This window comes from Phocoena phocoena, chromosome 12, assembly GCF_963924675.1.
Source record: "Phocoena phocoena chromosome 12, mPhoPho1.1, whole genome shotgun sequence".
Taxonomy (NCBI): Eukaryota; Metazoa; Chordata; class Mammalia; order Artiodactyla; family Phocoenidae; genus Phocoena; species Phocoena phocoena.
In genome coordinates, this window is record NC_089230.1 from 73,440,273 (window position 1) to 73,461,681 (window position 21,409).

At 41.3% G+C, this 21,409-nt stretch overlaps 1 pseudogene; it reads left to right on the forward strand.

Moving 5' to 3' along the window:
* The window catches only part of LOC136131901 (cytosol aminopeptidase-like), a 46,679-nt pseudogene that overhangs the window by 8,268 nt on the left and 17,002 nt on the right, over positions 1-21,409 (forward strand).

Here is a 21,409-nt window from a genome sequence, read left to right on the forward strand (position 1 = left end):
CCTACGGAGGCAGGCGAGGGGAAAACACTGTCAGGTAGGCTGTGTGCCAGAGAAGAGCGAGAGGAGAAACCTGGAATGTTCTCTGCACAGCCTTTGATTTCTCTGCCTCTCTCTTCTTCTCTCCCCTCCCTCAGGCTTCTTCTGCTTTCGGTTTCAACTTCTGTTTCTTTTTTTTTTTTTTTTTTTTGTGGTACGCGGGCCTCTCACTGTTGTGGCCTCTCCTGCTGCGGAGCACAGGCTCCGGACACGCAGGCTCAGTGGCCACGGCTCACGGGCCCAGCCACTCCGCGGCATGTGGGATCTTCCCGGACCGGGGCACGAACCCGTGTCCCCTGCATTGGCAGGCGGACTCTCAACCACTGCGCCACCAGGGAAGCCCCTCAGGACATTTTATAACTGGAAATTTGTGCCTTGTGACCCCTTTACCCACTTTGCCCCCCCCATGCCCCTCCCATTCCTTGCCTCTGGCAATTATCAATCTGTTCTCTTTAGATGATACCAAGTTTTAAAAATCTTTCTGAGGCTATTAAATATACCCGCTTTTAAGTCCTTTTCATTTGTTCTGTTCTTTTAATTTTGTCTGGAGTCGCCTAACATTCTAGTTGTGCATTTTGTGGCCTAATTCAGGGTTCCGTTTCTTCGTGTGTTTTAGAATGTTGGTTTGCAAGCTCACGTTGTTTAAGTTCTCACCTTGTGTAAGTTTCTCCCCTTAGTGCTCCCCGGGCTTGCCCCACCTCCCTGGTAGTTTTGTAGCTACTTCAACCTGCCTAGTCCAGAACCGAGTCCAGAATGGGGGGCGGGGGTTCTGTGCTGCTCTTGGGCTTCCTGCAGACTTACGCCCTGAACCAGCAGGCAGCCTGGCCTCTCGCCATTGCTGTAGCTGTGGACTCTGTGTGAGTCGTAACCTCCAGCAGGTGTCAGTAGTGACTTTTTTGGGTCTCCTTTTGTGGCTATTACTCTGCCCTGGAGCCTGACTTTGACTTCAGCCCCATGAGATCCCTGGCTTCAGCTCTGACTCCCCGCTTTGTTCTTCTGGTCCAAGGAGATGCTTAGCTCGTTGAGTGTAGCTATGGTTTGGAAGTTTCTCACTTTATATTTTGACCGCCATTGCCATATATTTGAAGAATTCAAGGCAAGGACTTTTAGTGTCGTCTCTGGCTCTCTGTGATTTAACCTTGGTTTTTATATCAACAGAAGGAGAATAACAACTACTCTTCCTATGTGAAAGCACTTTGTAAGTCATATAGGCAAGGTGTGGCCATTTTTATGATTAATGTAATCAGTATCACATTTTTCCACTACTCTACATCTTTGGAGTCACATTTTTCTTGGGGTGGGTGAGTGGCATGGTGAGGGAATGAAATATCCCCACATTTTTAGTTTTCTACTAAAAGTTGTCAGCGGTTCAGGTCACAAATTACAGAGTGGTTTCTTTAGGCAAATGGATTGTGGCGTTGTTTTTACTTTTAGACTTGTGCGAAATGCAAAGGAAATTGTGCTTAATGACTGTAGAACTAGCACAACCATTCACTGGATTTTTCATTTTTTTCTCAACTTTGTTTCTTTTTTAACCCAGTCATGGTGTCCAAAACACAGCTTGCTATCTGATATTTAGATGCTTTAAAAAAATCCACTTAGGGCTTCCCTACTGGCTCAGTGGTTGAGAGTCCGCCTGCCGATGCAGGGGACACGGGTTCGTGCCCCGGTCCGGGAAGATCCCACGTGCCGTGGAGCGGCTGGGCCCGTGAGCCATGGCCGCTGAGCCTGTGTGTCCGGAGCCTGTGCTCTGCAACGGGAGAGGCCACAGCGGTGAGAGGCCCGCGTACCGCAAAAAAAAAAAAAAAAAATCCATTTAAACTAAACCTGCTCTGGGTATTTTAAGAGTTTAAATTTCTTCTTTCAGTTGATTACTTTTATCTCATCATGCAGAAGGCTTGGAGAGTCTCACTGTGAAGATGATGCTTTTTATCAGTTTTATAAACCATTTTGTTTAGGTCCTTCCCTCCCCGACAAAAAAACCCTAAAAACTGTGCATTATCAGGTGTCAAGAACCAGCCAGAGAGGCCCCAGCCTAAGTTTGACTCTGGATACAAAAATTAAAGGTTTCCTCTTCTCCTGCTGCCCCAGTCTTGGCAACAGTCAGCTAGAGCCCTGCTTTTCTCTTTTAACTGGCCATTTCTTTGTTGTTGTTTTTTTTTTTTTGCGGTACACGGGCCTCTCACCGCTGTGGCCTCTCCCGTTGCGGAGCACAGGCTCCGGACGCGCAGGCTCAGCGGCCATGGCTCACGGGCCCAGCCGCTCCACGGCACATGGGATCTTCCCGGACCGGGGCACAAACCCGTGTCCCCTGCATCGGCAGGCGGACTCTCAACCACTGCGCCACCAGGGAAGCCCCTAACTGGCCATTTTTTAAATTGCCTATCTTGTCTCCCTCTCTTTCTCCATTCTCTGATCACCCGAGGTTAAAAATGCTCCCTGCACGTTTCTACATCGCAGAAAACAACGGCAGCCACGTAGTAATCAGTCTCCCAAAGTGAAAACATTAAACAACTTCCCAACTGTGAAAATTCTACACAGAACCACACCTTTAGCATTATTCTGGAGACAGAGAGTGCCAGAACTGCAAAGTGACTGTGAGTAAATAGAAAAAAAAAAATCAACAGGTTCCAGCACTCAATTCCGTATACTTCTGCCCCATCTCCACTCTGCCACAAGGCTTTTGGTGAGCAAAAGCAGACTTAAAAAAAACTGCAGAGAAGGCAGGAGAAACTAGCAAAGGTACCTAAGAGCTATTTGGAATGGCCACTAGAAAGATTAAATCCAGCCTAAAGTTTAAAATGCTAGAAAAATGTCCAAGCAGATCAGAGCACGGAGATTAGGGAGGGGATTTTTAAAGTGCATGTGATTTAAAGGGCCAGATGCAATACAGGACCAGGTACACCATTTAAAGACATACAGGATTTAAAGGGGCAAGCATGATTTTTAAAAGGTAGGCATCACTTAATAGAGCAGTCTTCCAGAAGTATAACTTCTGGAAGAGAAAAAAAGGAAAAATAAAATAAGTACTTTTTAGAAATTAGAGGATGAAGGAGAAAAGGGAAATTTAGGGTTCTCTAAGATAAAAGAGAATCACACAGAGGATTGATACCTCTTTCCTACCACCGAAACACTCTGACAGAAAACCGCACTAAAGCTTTGGGACTTTGCTAGGCTTACAGAAAAGGGCACCTGTTAAAATGGGAATTTATAAAGCTTTCAGTATCATAAAAATGAACAAAATAAAGTAAATTCAGTAGAGAAGCTTTACAGAAAATCAGAAAATGGGGACTTCCCTGGTGGTGCAGTGGTTAAGAATCCACCTGCCAGTGCAGGGGACACAGGTTCGAGCCCTGGTCCGGGAAGATCCCACATGCTGTGGAGCAACTAAGCACGTGCACCACAACTACTGAGCCTGCACTCTAGAGCCCATGAGCCACAACTACTGAGCCTGTGCTCTGTGCCACAGCTACTGAAGCCCGCGCACCTAAAGCCTGTGCTCTGCAACAAGAGAAGCCACTGCAATGAGAAGCCTGCGCACAGCAACGAAGAGTAGTCCCTGCTCGCCGCAACTAGAGAAAGCCCACGCACAGCAACAAAGACCCAACACAGCCAAAAATAAATTTATTTATTTATTTTAAAAAAAAGAAAAAGAAAATGAAAAAATCACAAACATCAATTCAGGAAAATTCTCCCCATAATGCAAAAGAAAATTGTAAGTTCACACTCTAAATAGAATTAAGAATTCTCAAACAAGCATTTGAGGATATGAAAAGTCACTCTAAGTCAGAAAGGCAAAATGGACAAAACCCAGGATAAATAAAGGATTTAATTGAACTCAGAAAAGAAATGGAAGAAAAAGACAAAATTATTTCAGAAATGAAGAATTAATTAAAAAGTGCCCAAATGAAAATACTCTAATGAAAATTTAATAAGGAGTTTGAAGAAAGATAGGAAAATAACCAAGAAAATGAAAAATGACATAAAGAAGGAAGTTAAAAAGTATCTGAAGGGAGGCAGATTTTTACCTCTACCCTCTTAGGGTTTTTTGGCTGTCCCTGAGGTTTAAAGTAGCATAAAACAGATTATCAGGAGAAAAGCATACAAATTTATATGAATTTTACATGGCACAAGAGCCGTCATAAGGAATGAAGACCGAAAGAAATGGCAAACCTACATGTTTTGATGGTAGGTTGAGCAGAGAGAAACAATTGTGGAAAAGTAACTGAACTATGTAGAAAAGCTAAAGGAAGATAATTATTTTAACAAGGTCTGACGGTATAGAATTCTTTCAGTCCCAATGATAAGAACATTCCTTGATGATAAAAATGTTACTTTTCTTCTGGTTCAGTGAAGACATCTTTCACGTGGGAATTTCATCTCCTGCTTTTAAGAAAAAGAAGGAAAGTCAGAGTGTTTTTTCTTGCATTTGCTGTTTTTCAAGTGCCTTTACCTCAAAATAATCTTTATGCCAAAGTGGTATATTTTGGGGTGGTATATTCTGCCATCCTTCAGGTCCAAGAGAAAGTGTTGGGAATGAAAGAGGCAGACAGAGTCATTAAAAAATTTTATGGGGGCTTCTCTGGTAGTGCAGTGGTTGAGAATCTGCCTGCCAATGCAGGGGACACGGGTTTGAGCCCTGGTCTGGGAAGATCCCACATGCCGTGGAGCAACTAGGCCCGTGAGCCACAACTACTGAGCCTGCGCATCTGGAGCCTGTGCTCCGCAACAAGAGAGGCCACGATAGTGAGAGGCCCGCGTACTGCAATGAAGAGTGGCCCCTGCTTGCCACAACTAGAGAAAGCCCTCACACAGAAACAAAGACCCAACACAGCCAAAAATAAATAAATAAATAAAATTTTAAAAAATTTATGGTAAAGAGCTAATATATAAAACTATAATTAAAATTTTTTTTCCAGAAATAGAAAAACCTGAATCCACACACCTGTGGAAACTTCCCACAAGTAGAAAAAGACCTGAATCTACACATTGAGAGGGTTCACTGGGCACCTGGGCAAGTTAACCTAGAGCGATCAACTTTGGTACACATCATACTAAAACAGATTTTAGAAAGATTTTCTAAAACCTTGACCCAAAGGTCAAATAACTTATAAAGGCAAAAGAATTAGACTAGCATCAGACTTAAAAATCTACACATCAAAAAAAAAAAACCCACCACCACCACCAAAAACTACAGGGACTTCCACAGCGGTCCAGTGGTTAAGACTCGGTACTCCCAATGCGGGGGGCGTGGGTTTGATCTCTGGTCAGGGAACTAGGATCCTACATGTTGCCGCCAAAAGAAAAGAAAAGAAAAGAAAAGAAAACAACAACGAAACCACTACAAATCAAAGGAACAGTGGAGCAGCATTTAAAAAACCAAAGAAACACCTCAGTAAAGTGTGAATAAAGCATTTTATATCCAACCAAGCTGTCCTTCAGATGTTAAGGCAATGCTGAAACAGTTCTGACCATACAAAGTTAATCCTGCACTTAGCCCCTCTTGAAGAATGTACTAGAGAAAGGTTAGCAAACCATGGACTGCCACTTGTTTTTGTAAATAAAGTTCTGTTGGAACACAGCCACGGACATTTGTTTACATATTATCTGTGGCTGCTTTTGTGCTATATTGGCAGGGTTGCAGTACACTGGGGATCATATGGCCCACAAAGCCTCAAGTCTCTACTATTTGGTCTTTTATAGAAAAAGTATGTTGACCCCTATTCTAGAGGATTCCCTGGTAATGGCTGAGAAAAATTCAGCATAGGACTGGCCCTGATCATGACCTTTAAAAATATAAAGATGCACGTATTAGACTAGAACAGTGACAGGAATGATGGTAGAAGACTAATGCACAAATGTTACATACTGTGCAAAGTAGAAATAATGTAACTAAAAGGCGGGAGGAGAGGGAGAGGGAAAAATGAAAACAGAAAAAACTCGTATAGGCAGTAAGTGGGTGATAAAGAATACTCCTACCAAAAGCAAAACCTGATAATCCAGATGGTGACTAGTTAAATAAAGGATGTTTAAAAAGAATAATTGGGCTTCCCTGGTGGCGCAGTGGTTAAGAGCCCACCTGCAAATGTAGGGGACACGGGTTCGTGCCCCGGTCCGGGAGGATCCCACATGCCATGGAGCAGCTAGGCCCATGAGCCATGGAGCGGCTAGGCCCGTGAGCCATGGCCGCTGAGCCTGTGCGTCCGGAGCCTGTGCTCCACAACGGGAGAGGCCACAACAGTGAGAGGCCCACTTACCGCAAAAAAAAAAAAAAAAAAAAAAAAAAGAATAATTACAGGGCTTCCCTGGTGATGCAGTGGTTCAGAATCCGCCTGCCAATGCAGGGGACACGGGTTTGAGCCCTGGTCCAGGAAGATCCCACATTCTGCAGAGCAAGTAAGCCCGTGTGCCACAAATACTGAGCCTGTGCTCTAGAGCCCGCAAGCTGCAACTACTGAGCCTGCAAGCCACAACTTCTGAAGCCCGTGTGCCTGGAGCCTGTGCTCCACAACAAAAGAAGCCACCGCAATGAGTAGCCTGCACACCCTAACAAAGAGTAGCCCCCACTCGCCGCAACTAGAGAAAGCCTGTGCACAGCAACAAAGACCAATGCAGCCAAAAATAAATTAATTAAATAAATAAAATTTTAAAAAAGAATAATTACAAAGGTAGACACTAGAACAAAAATAAGAAACTTTCCTAAATGTCAGTATACACTTCTTGTGGGGAAAGAAACACAGGGAAATTTTTTAAAATTTATGGTTATAAAATATTATGATAGATTTATGACTAAACACATCAGGTATAACAATAAATGTGAATAGGCTTAATTTACCTATTAGAAGAAAAAGATTTACAATTTAGTTCACAATATAAAACCCAAATATATGTTCTATATCAGAGACCTAGCTAAAATAGATATTCTAAAAATGAAGGATGGACAAAAGTGTACTGTATAAATGGAAAGAAAAAGAAGTGGTAGTGATGCTGATATCAGACAACATAGAATGTAAGCCCCAGAGCATTAAATATGAAAAAGGACACTCTTGAATGCTAAAAGTCACAGTTTTCTAACAAAAACAAAAAAGAGGAAGGCCCTTATACCTGGATATTCATAAATTCTCTTATTAAACAACTCCTGAAAGGGACATATATATTGAAATTGCAGAATTTTTTTAATGATGGCATCACGGTCTTTGTGACAGGCCTCTTTCACTTAACATAATGTTTTGAAGCTTCATTCATGTTGTAGCATGTATCAGTGCTTCCTTCCTTTTGATTGCTGAGTAATACTCCATTGTGTGGATATATCACATTTTAATTCACCCACTCGTCAGTTTATGGATATTTTGGTTGCTTCTATTTTTGGGCTATTATGAATAACGCTGTTATGAACAACGGAGTTGCTATTTGGAAAAAGGTAAATTTGATGCATATTCTCACACCACACATAAGAATAAACTGCGAATGGATTAGGGATCTAAATGCAACAAATGAAAACTGATGAAGTTGAATAAGGTCTGTAGTTTACTTAGTAAATATTGTACACATATTAATTTCCTGGTTTTGGTAGTTGTCCTGTGGTTATGGAAGATGTTAATATTAGGGAAGCTGGTTAGGGGCATATGGGAACACTCTGTACTTTTTTTTGCAACTTTTCTCTGAGTCTAAAATTATTTGAAGATAAAAAAGTTTGAAAATAATGAGTGGCATACCGAAAAATGAAAAAAAGGTATTCTGTGCAAAGTGGGAGGCTAGACTAAGGCTTATCTTTTGAGCTCTAAGAAAGGGAACATCCTGGTACCATGTAGGGAAGAGAGGTGTTAGAGGGAAGCCAGACTGCATCTGAGGGTTTGGGCCAGGAGGTAGCAGGGATACAATTTAAGAAGTCCTCACATACTGACAAGGGCTTAGTTTGCAAAATACACAAACAGCTCATACAACTCAATAACAAAAAAACAACCCAATCAAAAAATGGGCAGAAGATCGACATAGACATTTCTCCAAAGAAGACATATAGACGGCCAATAAGCATATGAAAAGATGCTCAACATCGCTAATTATTAGAGAAATGCAAACCAAAACTACTATGAGGTATCACCTCATACTGGTCAGAATGGCCATCATTAAGTAGTCTACAAATAACAAATGCTGGAGAGGGTGTGGAGAAAAGCAAACCCTCGTACACTGTTGGTGGGAATGTAAATTGGTGCAGCCACTATGGAGAACAGTATGGAGATTCCTTAAAAAACTAAAAGTAGAACCACCGTATGATCCAGCAACCGCACTCCAGGTCATATATCTGGACAAAACCATAATTCGAAAATACACATGCACCCCAATGTTCATAGCAGCACTATTTACAATAGACAAGATATGGAAGCAACCTAAATGTCCATCGACAGATGAATGGATAATGAATATGTGGTACATATATACAATGGAATATCACTGAGCCATTAAAAAGAATGAAATAATGCCATTTGCAGCAACATGGATGGACCTAGTGATTATCACACTAAGTGAAGTAAGTCAGAGAAAGACAAATATCATATGATATCACTTATATGTGGAATCTAAAATATGATACAAATGAACTTATTTACAAAACAGAAACAGACTCACAGACATAGAAAACAAACTTATGGTTACCAAAGGGGAAAGGGGAGAGGGAGGGATAAATTAGGAGTTTGGGATTAGCAGATACAAACTATTATATATGTAAAATAGATAAACAACAGGTCCTACTGTATAGCACAGGGAACTATATTCAATATCATGTAATAAACTATAATGGAAAAGAATATGAAAATATATATATACATATATGTATGTAAGGCTGAATCACTTTGCTGTGCACCAGAAACCAACACAATATTGTGAATTAACTGTACTTCCAAAGAAAATAAAATAAAAAAGAAGTCATCACACTGATTATAGTTTACTTTATTACTATAATATGTAAGATAACATGTAAGACTTCAGGTTGAGGTGGAAAGTTTTGATATATACACAATAGTTAATTGTTTTTTGAGTGTGGGCATCATTTATTTCAAAGCTTTTAAGCTTGTTGATGGTATAAATGCACACTTTGAGGGTTGGAAGGATGGATAGAAAATACTGAAGAAGTAAATGTTGGTTATCTTCATCTTAAAGACATCCATGACTTAACATTAAGGTTCAAAGTATAGATGGTGGCGTTGAGGAACTGGAATCTTAAGAAAATCAGAAATCTTCTGTTTTTTATTTATAGAAAGCCCTTATCTAGTCCTTGAATTATAAAAGAAGCTTAGCAAAAATGACATTTTCTCTAAAAGCATTGAAGTGACGCTTTCCCCCAAAAAAATCTTAGTTTCATGATGCAACAGGCAATTCTAGTAGGTCAGTGTTTATTACATTGGATAGAATTAGGGCCCAGGGTATGCAGGACAAACATGGCTATTGAAAAGCCATGCCTAAGAAGTAAGAAAGTTGTTAAGAAAGCGTTCATTGGCTTGTGGGCTAAATGGATATCTTACCTTTACCCAAAGAAAGATTTATGTCTTTAACCTCTGATTTTTCTCATGAACTCAATCAGGAATCATACTTGGCATGGTCTTATTATTTTGGTTGCCATATTGGTTTTTTAGAATCATGTTTGAAATATTACAGAAGAGTTGATTAAATACAGTGTTTGTAGTCATATTTAAAGTTGGAATAGATTTAGTGACTCAAGCCTTTGTTATAATAGTGTTTCCACAAGAAAATCAAATTCATATTGAATCACCTAACTTACAGCTTTTTCCCCCCAAGAAGATAATTTACCATATGTACAAAGACGGCTGCTATTTGGATTCCTTTGGATATCTTTATCCAGTATTTTGTCAGAGGGGAAATCGCTTTATGCATGATCTGAAATAATTGAAATAATTGGAAGTATAATGAGAGCCAACATTTAGAAGCTCCCCTGTGCTTCTTTCTGCTCTGCAAAATAAAATTATCACTGAATGCGTTCATGTTTTAAAATTTAAGCAGACTTGGTCAATGAATCTTGTTTTCTAAATGTGCGGAGGTGATTGTATAAGGTGGTTGGTGCCTTTTTAAGCTTCCCCATACATTTGCAAATTTACTGTGATGAAGTGGTAACTTGCAGTCTAGAGCTGATTACAGAAATCAGGATGTAGTTAAACTGTATTTTTTAAAATTCAGATTATTTCTTGTTCCTCTGCTTTTTATGATACATGTAACATCATTAATAATGTTTTCAGACGTCCATGAGAGATTTGAAGACTTGTTTTGTTTTTTTGTGATTGATAGCAATTGGCTTAAAAAGAAAGTCATTCATATGTGTGGCTCCCAGGATCCAGTTTAGCATCTGACCAAACGTTGCATTCTTTTTCACTTTTTACATGGGTCCCACTCCATTTCTACATTCAGGTTGACAAGTCACAGTGAAATGGACTGAAAATTCTGAGAAAGGGCTTGGGTAATGCAAGCTGGGATTTCCTCCTGTAAGCTTCTTAGGAGTCTGGGGGAACAAGTTTTCTGGCTTCTGACCTAGGGAAGTAGGGCCAATAAGGAAAGAAATTCCTCATACATTTCAAGGGTGTTCAAAAGATGCTGGGCAGGCAGAAAATATGATAGCACTCCAGGGACATTTTTGTTACAGTAGATTGATTTATAAAGACAAAAATATATTCAAATTAAAAGAAAGGTGACTTCGGTGTATTATTCCTTCTTCAAATCATATATTTTATTTTCTAAAGAAGTAGGCTTTGTTTTCAGACATATCTGTGTCACTTAACCTTATCATTCAAATTTTTGTCCCTATGTAATATATGGGACATCTTGACTTTGGTAGGCTGTGAACACAAAACCTAAGCAAATCAACCTAGATGGGGGAGAAACTCATTTTCCTTATCCCTAGCCTTGTGCTAACTTTTATCATGAATGTCATCACTAGCTGACCCATTTCTCTACATGGAAATATGGAAATTACATTTCTCCTCCATGACGTGGGCACCCGCCAATTTTTCCTTTCTGATATATTCTCCTTTAGACATCATTCTGGTATTTTTGATATGTTTTCCTCTACTCATCCTTCTCTTATCTTATCTACTAACCTGAAAGTTATGTCCCTAAATTGGATCTCTGTGGAAAAAAAAAAAAAAAAGAGCACACTAGCACTGAGGCAGAGTACCGTGGCCCAACAAGAAGAAATGGGAGTCCTTTAAAAAAAAATAAGCATTTCTCTCTAATTTTAAAAGAAATATATAGTGCTTGTTGGAAATTTTAAAATGAAAACGTCTAAAAAGTTCCTGAATCATATCCTTCAGCGTTAGCATTTAAGTGTCTTGCCTTCTGGAGTTTTCTCTGCATACATGCAGGGGAGAACTGTGGGGGAGGGGGGGCGGCGGTGATGAAAAGAGAAGGCAGTCGGTTTTACAAAACTAGAATCATACTGTACATAATGTTAAATCCTGCTTTCTGCATTTATGTCATTAATAGTTTCTTATATCATTTAATAAGAATAGCTTATATTTATTGAGTATTTACAATGTGGAATCACTCTTGTAAGCACTTTGTACATATTAACTCACTGAATCTTTTCAAGAGTCCCGAATATAAGTACTGTCATTATCTACCTTTGTCACATGAGCAAACTGAATCACAGAGAGATTTTAAAAGTTCACAAAGCTCGTAAGTGATAGAGACGGGATTCAAACTCAGATCTCACTCAGAGTCTGTGACTTTTAACAATTACGCTGTTGTCTTCCGTCACTTTGAAACATGATTTGTGATGCCTATATGATATTCAATCACGAATAGTGTTGATTTCGCTTTTTTCCCGTAATGTTTTATTTTGGGGAACAGTTTCCCTGGCCATTAATGTGATTTGCAAACATAATATTTAATGACTGCATAATATTCATTTGTATGGCTATCTGTATGAAGTCTGAGGCTGTTTCCAGTTTTTAAGATGATAAACAGAGTCCCTATCTGGGCCTGGGCATAAAGCATCTTTGGGACTAGGATCTCCCTACCACAGCCATAACAAAGGGCCTTGTTTTAGGAATCTGTGCCAAAGGAAAAGAAGTTGCTTCACAGTTTACATGGACAGGAGATAATCGTGATAAACTGATTTCTGAAATATCAAGAGAAATTTGATCATTCTGAACCACCTCCGAAGGCAGGCAAAGCACAAACCTTTTATGGCCTGCGTCCTGACTTCTCCACCATCCTGTTATCCTGGGTAAAAAGGCAGCTAGAACAAATGACCAGGAAAACCAGAATGAAGGTAAAAAAATCCAGCGTTGCTACTCCAGCAGAGTGCAGGCAGCTTCATGACAGAAAGATCTCATCTGTGGAGGAGTATCCATGGGGTTGCCCAGCAGTGGGAGAGGCATATCTTGGTCTATACGAATGTGCGGAGCTGAAGCAGAAAGACAAAACTCTTGTCTTTGCTTAGCTACCTGGAAGTGGGGAATCACAGGCCTGGTAGAAAGGAGTCCAATTTGCTTCTGGGCAGAACTTGGCCTCCTATTTGATGGAGACACCAGCCTATGAGATGATACCTACCATATTTGCAGAAATAATGGAGAAGAATCTTAAAGTTCTAAGAGTAAAAGCTCAGGTCTAGATCACACCTAAGTCTTGGACTGAAGACCCAGAAAGTGGATCTTTTTAAAGTGTGGCCAAATGACGTAATGAACATCTGGTCTTCTTGCAGATTCACTACAGGGGCAGCCTCAGTGCAAGTCAAGTGCCACTCGTATTTTTGGGAAGGGGATGTCCTTTGACCCTGGTGGTAATCTTATCAAGGTGTCTGCAAACGTCAACTTCCTGAGGGCTGACATGGGAGGAGCTGCCGTGTGTTCAGCCATTGTGGCTGCCACAAGCTCAGCTTGCCACTTAATGTAATAGGTCTGGCCCTCTTGGTGAACATAACCTCAAGCCTAAGCCTTCAAGCCAGGAGATGTCATCAGAGCCAAGAATGGGGAGACCATACAAGTCAATAACATTAATGCTGAGCCAGGGGTGTTAGCTGGCATTCTCTGTCATATGTACATCTTCAATCCAAAGTTCATCAGAAATGTTTCGACCGACCTAAACAGGTGCCACAGACATAGCTCGGGGGTCGGGAGGAGGGACAGGTATCACTGGAATTTTTACCAGTTCATACTGGTGGCCTACCAGGCTACTTGAGGCCAGCATGGAAATGGAGGACCACGTCTGGGGGATGTCTCTGTTTGAACGTTGTATAAGGCAGGTTACAGATTGCCAGCTCATTGCTGTTAATAACAGTGGGCAATATAGGTCTGCAGGGTCACGTCCAGCCACAGCACACCTGAATGGGACACATTCTCCATGGGCTCATTTAGACATAGCAGGTGATGACCAGTAAAGATGAGATTCCATGTCTTAGGAAAAGCATGACCAAGAGGCCAACAAGGACTCCAGCAGAGTTCTTAGGTTCAGACAAGACAAGGGTAAGGTTTAATTTAAATACTATGAAATTTCTACATTCTACCTTAAATTGAACAGTTGAACTTCAAAACATTTTTAAATGGATGAAAAAATTTTAAAGGAAACAAGTGATGGCATTTTTAAAAACACAGAATACAATGAAATATGTGTGTCTTTTTAAAAATTTATGCAAAGATTCAGCAATTTTAAAAATAAAGCTCAGGGGCTTCCCTGGTGGCGCAGTGGTTGAGAGTCCGCCTGCCGATGCAGGGGACGCGGGTTCGAGCCCCGGTCCGGGAAGATCCCACATGCCGCGGAGCGGCTGGGCCCGTGAGCCATGGCCGCTGAGCCTGCGTGTCCGGATCCTGTGCTCCGCAACGGGAGAGGCCACAACAGTGAGAGGCCCACGTACCGCAAAAATAAAATAAATAAAAATTAAAAAAAAAAAAAGCTAGTATCCTGCTGGGCAAGGATTTTTTTAAACGTATTCTATAAATGGTAATAAATTGTTTACAAGTTGCCTGATCGCTTTTTAGATCATATAATTGGATTGAGAGGCAAAATACATGTTCAAAATATGTTTTGAATCTGTGATACTAGAGACGGTAAACAAACTAAAGTTACTCAGCAGTTTTCATAAATAATAAATTCAGCTTTTTGTACAAAAAATTAATTATGCTATAGAAACAATTCTTGTCCATAAGCCTTGGCCGAATCTCTAATCATTTCTGAAGGCAAAGGGTTATGAATATTTTTTTTTTTTTTTTTTGCGGTATGCGGGCCTCTCACTGTTGCAGCCTCTCCCGTTGCAGAGCACAGGCTCCGGACGCGCAGGCTCAGCGGTCACGGCTCACAGGCCCAGCCGCTCCGCGGCACGTGGGACCCTCCGGACCGGGGCACGAACCCGTGTCCCCTGCACCGGCAGGCGGACTGTCAACCACTGCGCCACCAGGGAAGCCCATGAATATTTTTAATATTTTTTGTTTTGATACGTTTTGCCAAATCACTCTCCAGAAAGTTCACATCAATTTACTTTTCCACCAAAATATACTGTTTTATCAATTAGTAGTTGTAAACTATGCAAGAAAAAGGCTGTACCATTTTTTGCTTTTATTACTGTACATCTTGTCAAGTACAGTGTACAGTTAGAGGCTCAGTTAATGTTTTGAATAAAGAGAGAAATGTGTTTAATGATGGCTGTTTGGGGACTTTTTTTTTTTTTACACGTCTTTATTGGAGTATAACTGCCTTACAGTGGTGTGTTAGTTTCTTTGAAGTGTGTTCCCCCACACCCCCACACCCCCGCCCCACCCCCCCGGGTCTGGCTTTTCTTTATATGCTGTTTTTGCATATGCACGTTTCTACTTAAGAAAGAAATTAGCCTCTTTTCACTGCTTTACCTACTGTGAATTACCAGGTATGCAGGGAAGGTGTAATTAGCCTACAAAGAACATTACAAAGCTTAATTTATGTTTTTACATTTGACTCCAGGCTTTGGTTGCACACAATTTTTTTCTGCATCTCCTCTGTTAATATGGTGAATTACCTGAAATTTTCAAACGTTAAACTTACTCTTGAGTTACTCTCAGTTTGGTCATGATCTGTAGTTTGCTCGTCTTTCGTTTAGGTTCTGCATTTACATTCAGAGTTGAGATAAGCTTGTACTTTTCTTCATTTATACTGTCTTTGTGGGGTTTTTGTGTCAAGGTTTTGATAGGCCCATAAAACAACTTGGAGAGAGAGTTTCTTCTTTTTCTGTTTGGTAAAACTCATTTGTAAAGCTGGACCTGGTATTTTCCAAGTTAGAAAAATGTTTAACTGCTGACTCAGCAGAAGTAAAGGTTTAGGATGATTCAGGCTTTCTATTTCTTCTTTAATCACTTTCAGTAACTTATATTCTCGAGATTTGTCTGTTTCATCTACATTTTCAGACTTTTGGTGAAAGTTGTTAGAATATACCTGCTACAACTATTATTTAGTTGTTTTTTTTAATTAATTAATTTTGGCTGCGTTGGTCTTCGTTGCTGCGCGCGGGCTTTCTCGAGTTGCAGCGAGCAGGGGCTACTCTTCGTTGGGGTGCGTGGGCTTCTCATTGAGGTGGCTTCTCTTGTTGTGGAGCACGGACTCTAGGAACGTGGGCTCAGCAGTTGTGGCTCACGGGCTCTAGAGCACAGGCTCAGTAGTTGTGGCGCACGGGCTTAGTTGCCCCGTGGCATGTGGGATCTTCCCAGACCAGGGCTCGAACCTGTGTCCCCGTATTGGCAGGTGGATTCGTAACCACTGCGCCACCAGGGAAGCCCTATTATTTAGTCTTAATCACTAATCTTTCTTCAGCGATGTCCCATCTCATGTTTTGCCTTATCCATTAAATTTCTGATGTCAATTTTTATATTTTGCATTTCCAGAAATAAGTTTGTTTCTTTTTCACATCTTCCCGAAGTTTTGAAAGTCTCATGTTCCCTAGGCATACTTTTGGTACTTCTTTTATTTCTTTAAACGTACTTATTATATGTTCTTCCATAATTAAAATCCCTACAGTTTTGTGGGTCTGGCTCTGCACCTTGTTTCTGCTCAGCTGCTCACGTATTGGGTAACTGTACTGGCAAGCTCGCGCTCTCCTTGGAACTTTGTCTGTGGGAGTTCTTTGAGGCCCGGGTGGAAAGTATGTTCCTGCAGAGAGGATTATTTGGGAGGCCCCGTAAACAGGGTGAATTCTAATCCCAAACAGGGTGAATTCTAACGCTCTAGCGTGGACCTGTGATCAAGATTTCTCAGGGGTGCCTTTCCCCCACCCCCCCATGCCAGACTCTGCGTCAAGGCCGAGGCAGGCAAGTAGCCTCACCCACAGTCTGCCTCTAGAACGTGGATATTTTCCCCCAATTTGTTCACTGTGGAGTGGGGCAGGAATCTCCGGCGTCTCTGATCCAACCTTCTATTTTTCCGGGCCCCAGGCTTGTCCTAGGACCCCCAAAATTCTACAGGTTAAAGCTCACACTCCAGTCGAAACCTTCAAGGATAGGCAGAGGCCTCTGGGAAACTCTTTCTTCTGCCCTGGCTTACCAAGAGGTGCAGGATTTTTTTCCCACCGGAGGGTTCAATTATTCTCCTGACAATTTAGCTGTGGGCTTTAAAGATTTAAAAAATATTTATTCAGCATTGTTAGTCTTTTATATTGAGAGGGCTTCTTCCGACATCAAGTCTACCATATTGGAAGAAATGGGAGTTCGATCTTTTGTTTTCCTAAAAGACAAATAAATGTTTTAAAGTTGTAAACCCTATGTAGTAACTTCTTGAGAAGTTACACTCATAGGTCAACCTAATTTTCTAGATCACAGCCCAAAGCAGGGTAATATGTTAAAAGTAGCAGTAGCTACCATTTTGAGTCTTTTGAGAATGCAAAGGACTCCGTGCTAAGTGCCTTACAGGGTTGATCTCATTTAATCCACCATCACCATTCTATGAGAGAAGTACTGTCATTCACATGGTAAAGAGGATCACCTATGCTTAGAGGTTCCCGTGACTTGCCTGAGGCCACAGAACTAATAGGTAATTCATAACATTGACTTTGGATCATCAGGCAAAGGTTAAATTGTGCCTGATGAAATCTTTTTAGGCTTGGTGCATTGCTGTTTTCAAGGGCAGCAAAATGTGTAATATATCTTAAATTGTGTTGCTGCAGACCAGCACGCTGTTACCATGCTGAACAGAGAAGCTTATCAAAGGAGTACTGCAGGCAATTCACCTTGCCTTCTTAACTACTCTGCCTCCTCTGGGAAAAATTACTCTTAGAATTCCTCCTAAGGGTTTTCTGGATATCCCCAAAATGCATCTGTCAGCCTGGATGAGAAGGGAAAACTTTGGCGAAGGACTTTAGAGATTAGTTGCTAGACGCGGATCCCCTTTGTTCCATAATTCATCCCAGAACACTTCTCTCCCATGACTCCAGCCAACCGTGTGGTATTTGGTTATAGTGTTAATATATAGTAGTTCTCTCTGTGAGTATGTTTTTTAAAAAAATTTATATACTTGTTTTTTTAGCAGTGGAGCCTTAATGTTAGGAATCAGACTTGGAAAATGAGACTTTTCTTAGTAATTTCATATGGTGATGTTTGAAGTACTCTCTTCTCAGATAGTGAATGTTTATAGTGAACTTTTGTGTGTGAGACGTTGCTTCCTGTTTGCCATTTTGGGGATAGACGTTGAAACTACAGTGTCTGCTTGTTCTTCTCAGGCAAGTTTTCTCTCTCCTAAAGTAATCAGTCGATTGATTCCCTTACAAGTAACCAATCTTTATCAGTCCAAGAAAATCAAGGGAAAAGATTCCTGGCAAGACACTCTGCCCAAATCCGGAAGAATGGTTTCCCTGGGGTTTTGACTCCCTCTGTGCCAGGCTAGTCATTGAGACCCGTGCTGCTGCTTCTGGGACCTCCACTCAGGACCTTGACCTTAGATTCATCTGCCCTCCTAGATCCTGACACTTGTACAGCCAGGAACTATATGAAGAGCAGGAGTCGCCACCATTTTGGAACTTAACCCACCCCCTCCCCTGACTTACATCTTAAGAATTCTACTTTCTCCTTGTGGGGCTGCCCACTCCCCTGGCCTCTGGAAGCGTGAGCCTCAAGGGGGAGTAAGGAAGGTCCAGAGTCATGCTCACTAGGGTCTCTCTGCTCTGTCTATGCATGAGGGAAGTCGAGGAGAGTGAAAACTGTCTTATAATTCTTTCACGAATGAATCCATAGCAGCAAAGAAGACAGTGCACTGGTTTATATCTTGTTACACCCAACCTTATGCTTCCGTGGACCTTCAGCTAAGCTAAACTAGGAATCTGTTCTGGAAGATGCTTCGGTCTTCTTTTGAACTTCATCACATAAACTCAGGTGTGTTTCTTAATACCTGATGCCATCATTTTCTCATTTGTAAAGTGACTTTTAAAAACCTTGTAACCATAGCAGTTCAGTCATGCATATAACCAGCAGAAACAGTTTGGATTTGTGGAGGGTTTGTTGTTATCTTAAGGATGCTACATTAAAAGCCTTTAAGGTATATTAATGTGAGGACTAGAACATCATTACATGCTTAGATATCAGTAAAATTTCTGCAGTAATGTCTGAATACTTTATGAGCTTTGCTGTATTTCATAATTAAATAAGATATCAAATACTACATATTTAAGACACGGAATCTCGGAAATGATAGGACTTAGGAGTCGAGATGCATTTTTAAGCATGGGCTTAGAAATCAGACAGGTGTGGTGTGAAAGTTCAACCCCTCCACATGCTGACTATAGGACCCCCCTTAGCCTCTGTCTCTTCATCTGTATATTAATAGTATTACTTTATGGGTATTGTAATTATAAAGTCAATGAGTATATGAGAAGTACTTGGAAAAAAATAAATGCTGAATAAATGGTTGTTACGTTTATCCCTGGGACTATTCCCTCTGTTTCTAATTCTACACATCGACTTCTGTTACTCTCGGAGACGCGTCCCCTTATCTCCCAGCCCAGTGCTCTGTTGTCTGTACCACTCTGGTTCAACAAGCCACGTTATAAACCTGATATTAGGTACTGTAAAGGATCCCACAGAAGACAATAAGATTAACTCCTGCGTTTTCATCACTTCCTGCTCTGGCTGCTGTCACTTAGTATGACAGCTGCTTAAATGTACTTCCAAGGTTTCCAGTGAGATGATAAATTCCTTGAAAACAGGAACATCATCTTATACTTGTATGATATAATTCACAATGCCCGGAACATTGCTGGGTGTCTGCCCAGCTATTCAATGAGAGAATAGCTTTCAAAATTCTAATAGGGGAGGGGCCATATGGAGTAGTAGAAATGGTTAGACTTGGGGAGAATGGGAGAGAGAGAGTGAACCAGCTGATTGCTAAGTACCCCTCCAACCCCAGGCTCTGCCAACCTTCATCAACACATGAAGTCAGGGGGTAAAACCAGAAGAAGAGAAACATCAAACCTCAAATATAAAAACGTCTTCCGGGTGGTCAGTTTTCAGTATGATACTTATTTTTGAAGTCATATATTTGTACTCGAATATCGTAGAAACTCACACAGGCCCAGACCGTGATCCTGGTGTTTATAACTGAATCTTTAAGAGTGATTGCTTGCCACAATATTCCTGCTAGCTGCTGCTAATGTTATAACTATTTTGTTGTGATCTCCTGTAATCTGCTCTTGCCCTATTATAGCTTAAGGTTAATGCAACACAAACAACATTATCTAGACTTGTGTCTTAGGGGCATGAAGTTCTAATTTGGGGTGAAAATGACCAAATATATTGCTTTCTAAACGTTATTGCTTTTTACTAGCTCTCATTTTTCCCCATCCATAATTCAAGTTAATGAACGTGCTATAAAACTTAAAACTTCTTGTTTGTAAATATATGCCCTCAACTCTTTATTGTCTGAGAAAAATGGAGGGGAGAGCATTTCTCTGGTGATAAAAAAAGAAAAAGGTGGACAATCCCTCAGGGATTCTGATGCATCTATAGCAGCACCTAGGCCTTTGGGACGCAGATCAGCCTGTGAGATGCCAGAGAAACAGAAAAAGTAATTTCCATTATCCTCTCAGAACGAGAAAAGGTGGACTCAGGCTCTTTTTTTCTAGCCACTTGCAATGCCTGGCCCTTATTTTCTTGTCACCGGTGGGAACTCATGAAGATGTTGAGAAGGCAAGAGGTATCTATCATCTTGATTGTTAAACATGAGAGTAAAAGAACAGCAACAGAGACAGTCAGGAGAAGGGGCGCTCTTGGCGGAATGCTGTAAATTATTATGGACAGGAACTCACACCTTCGCTGAGATTTTATAGGCGTGCTGTAACAGTGGTTTTCAGTCTCCCTACTCCCAGCAGCAGAAGGCTTTCTTTCAGCAAACTGAGCAGAACATGAATTTCGAAAGAAGGTAGGAGGTAGAGCCACACTGCTTGACGCCAAGGTGGACGGCGGAGTCTGCTCTGCCAGCCAGCTTCTCCCTACCCCTCCCGCACCCCCCAGGTCCGCACTGGAAGCACCCTACCTGCAGAGCGTGGAAACACTGGGCTCACCACTCTCTTCTCTGCCCAGTCCACTCGCTTAACTTTGTTTTGCTCGCTGGCACCTTTGAGAGCGTGTTAAAGCTTCTTACCCTATTCCTAGAAAAATGTCCATCCACGTATAATTCTGCCTGCAATTTCAGGGCATTCACGGACCACTCCACCACCATCACTGGGCACTTAAAGTAAATCCCACCAGTCCAGACTTATCCAGTCAGACTGCATCTTTTTCATGCTAAGTGAAGACAATAGCAACAAACAAACGAGACAAAATATGATAACCTCAACCACCTAAACACACTACACCCAAATCATTTGAAATTCTGTTTGGAATGAAACTGTAAGAAACCTAGTCTAGTTGTAGGTCTGCAGCGATGAGCTGGGTTGCCTTCAACACATCTTATAAGACTTCTTTGGGCCTCAGTTTCTTTAGCTCTAAAAGGATGGGGTTTGACTGAATGATTTTTGAGATCTTTTCCAGCTCTAGTGTTCTATAATTCTGTGAGCCAAATTGAGGCGAACACATGAAATCGATAGGCCTCTCCGCAAGCAAGCATCAGTTTCTGTTGTTAAGTTTGGATCATTAAGTCCCTTATTTATTTATTTTTTTTAGTCCAGTTATCTCTGTGTCCTTCTGTACCTCTTCGGTCATCTCCATCACAAACAAAAAGAAAATTGATTTATTTTCTTCCCTTTTTTTTTTTTTTTTTTTTTTTTTGCTGTACGCGGGCCTCTCACTGTTGTGGCCTCTCCCGTTGCGGTGCACAGGCTCCGGATGCGCAGGCTCAGCGGCCATGGCTCACGGGCCCGGCCGCTCCGCAGCATGTGGGATCTTCCCGGACTGGGGCACGAACCCGTGTCCCCTGCATCGGCAGG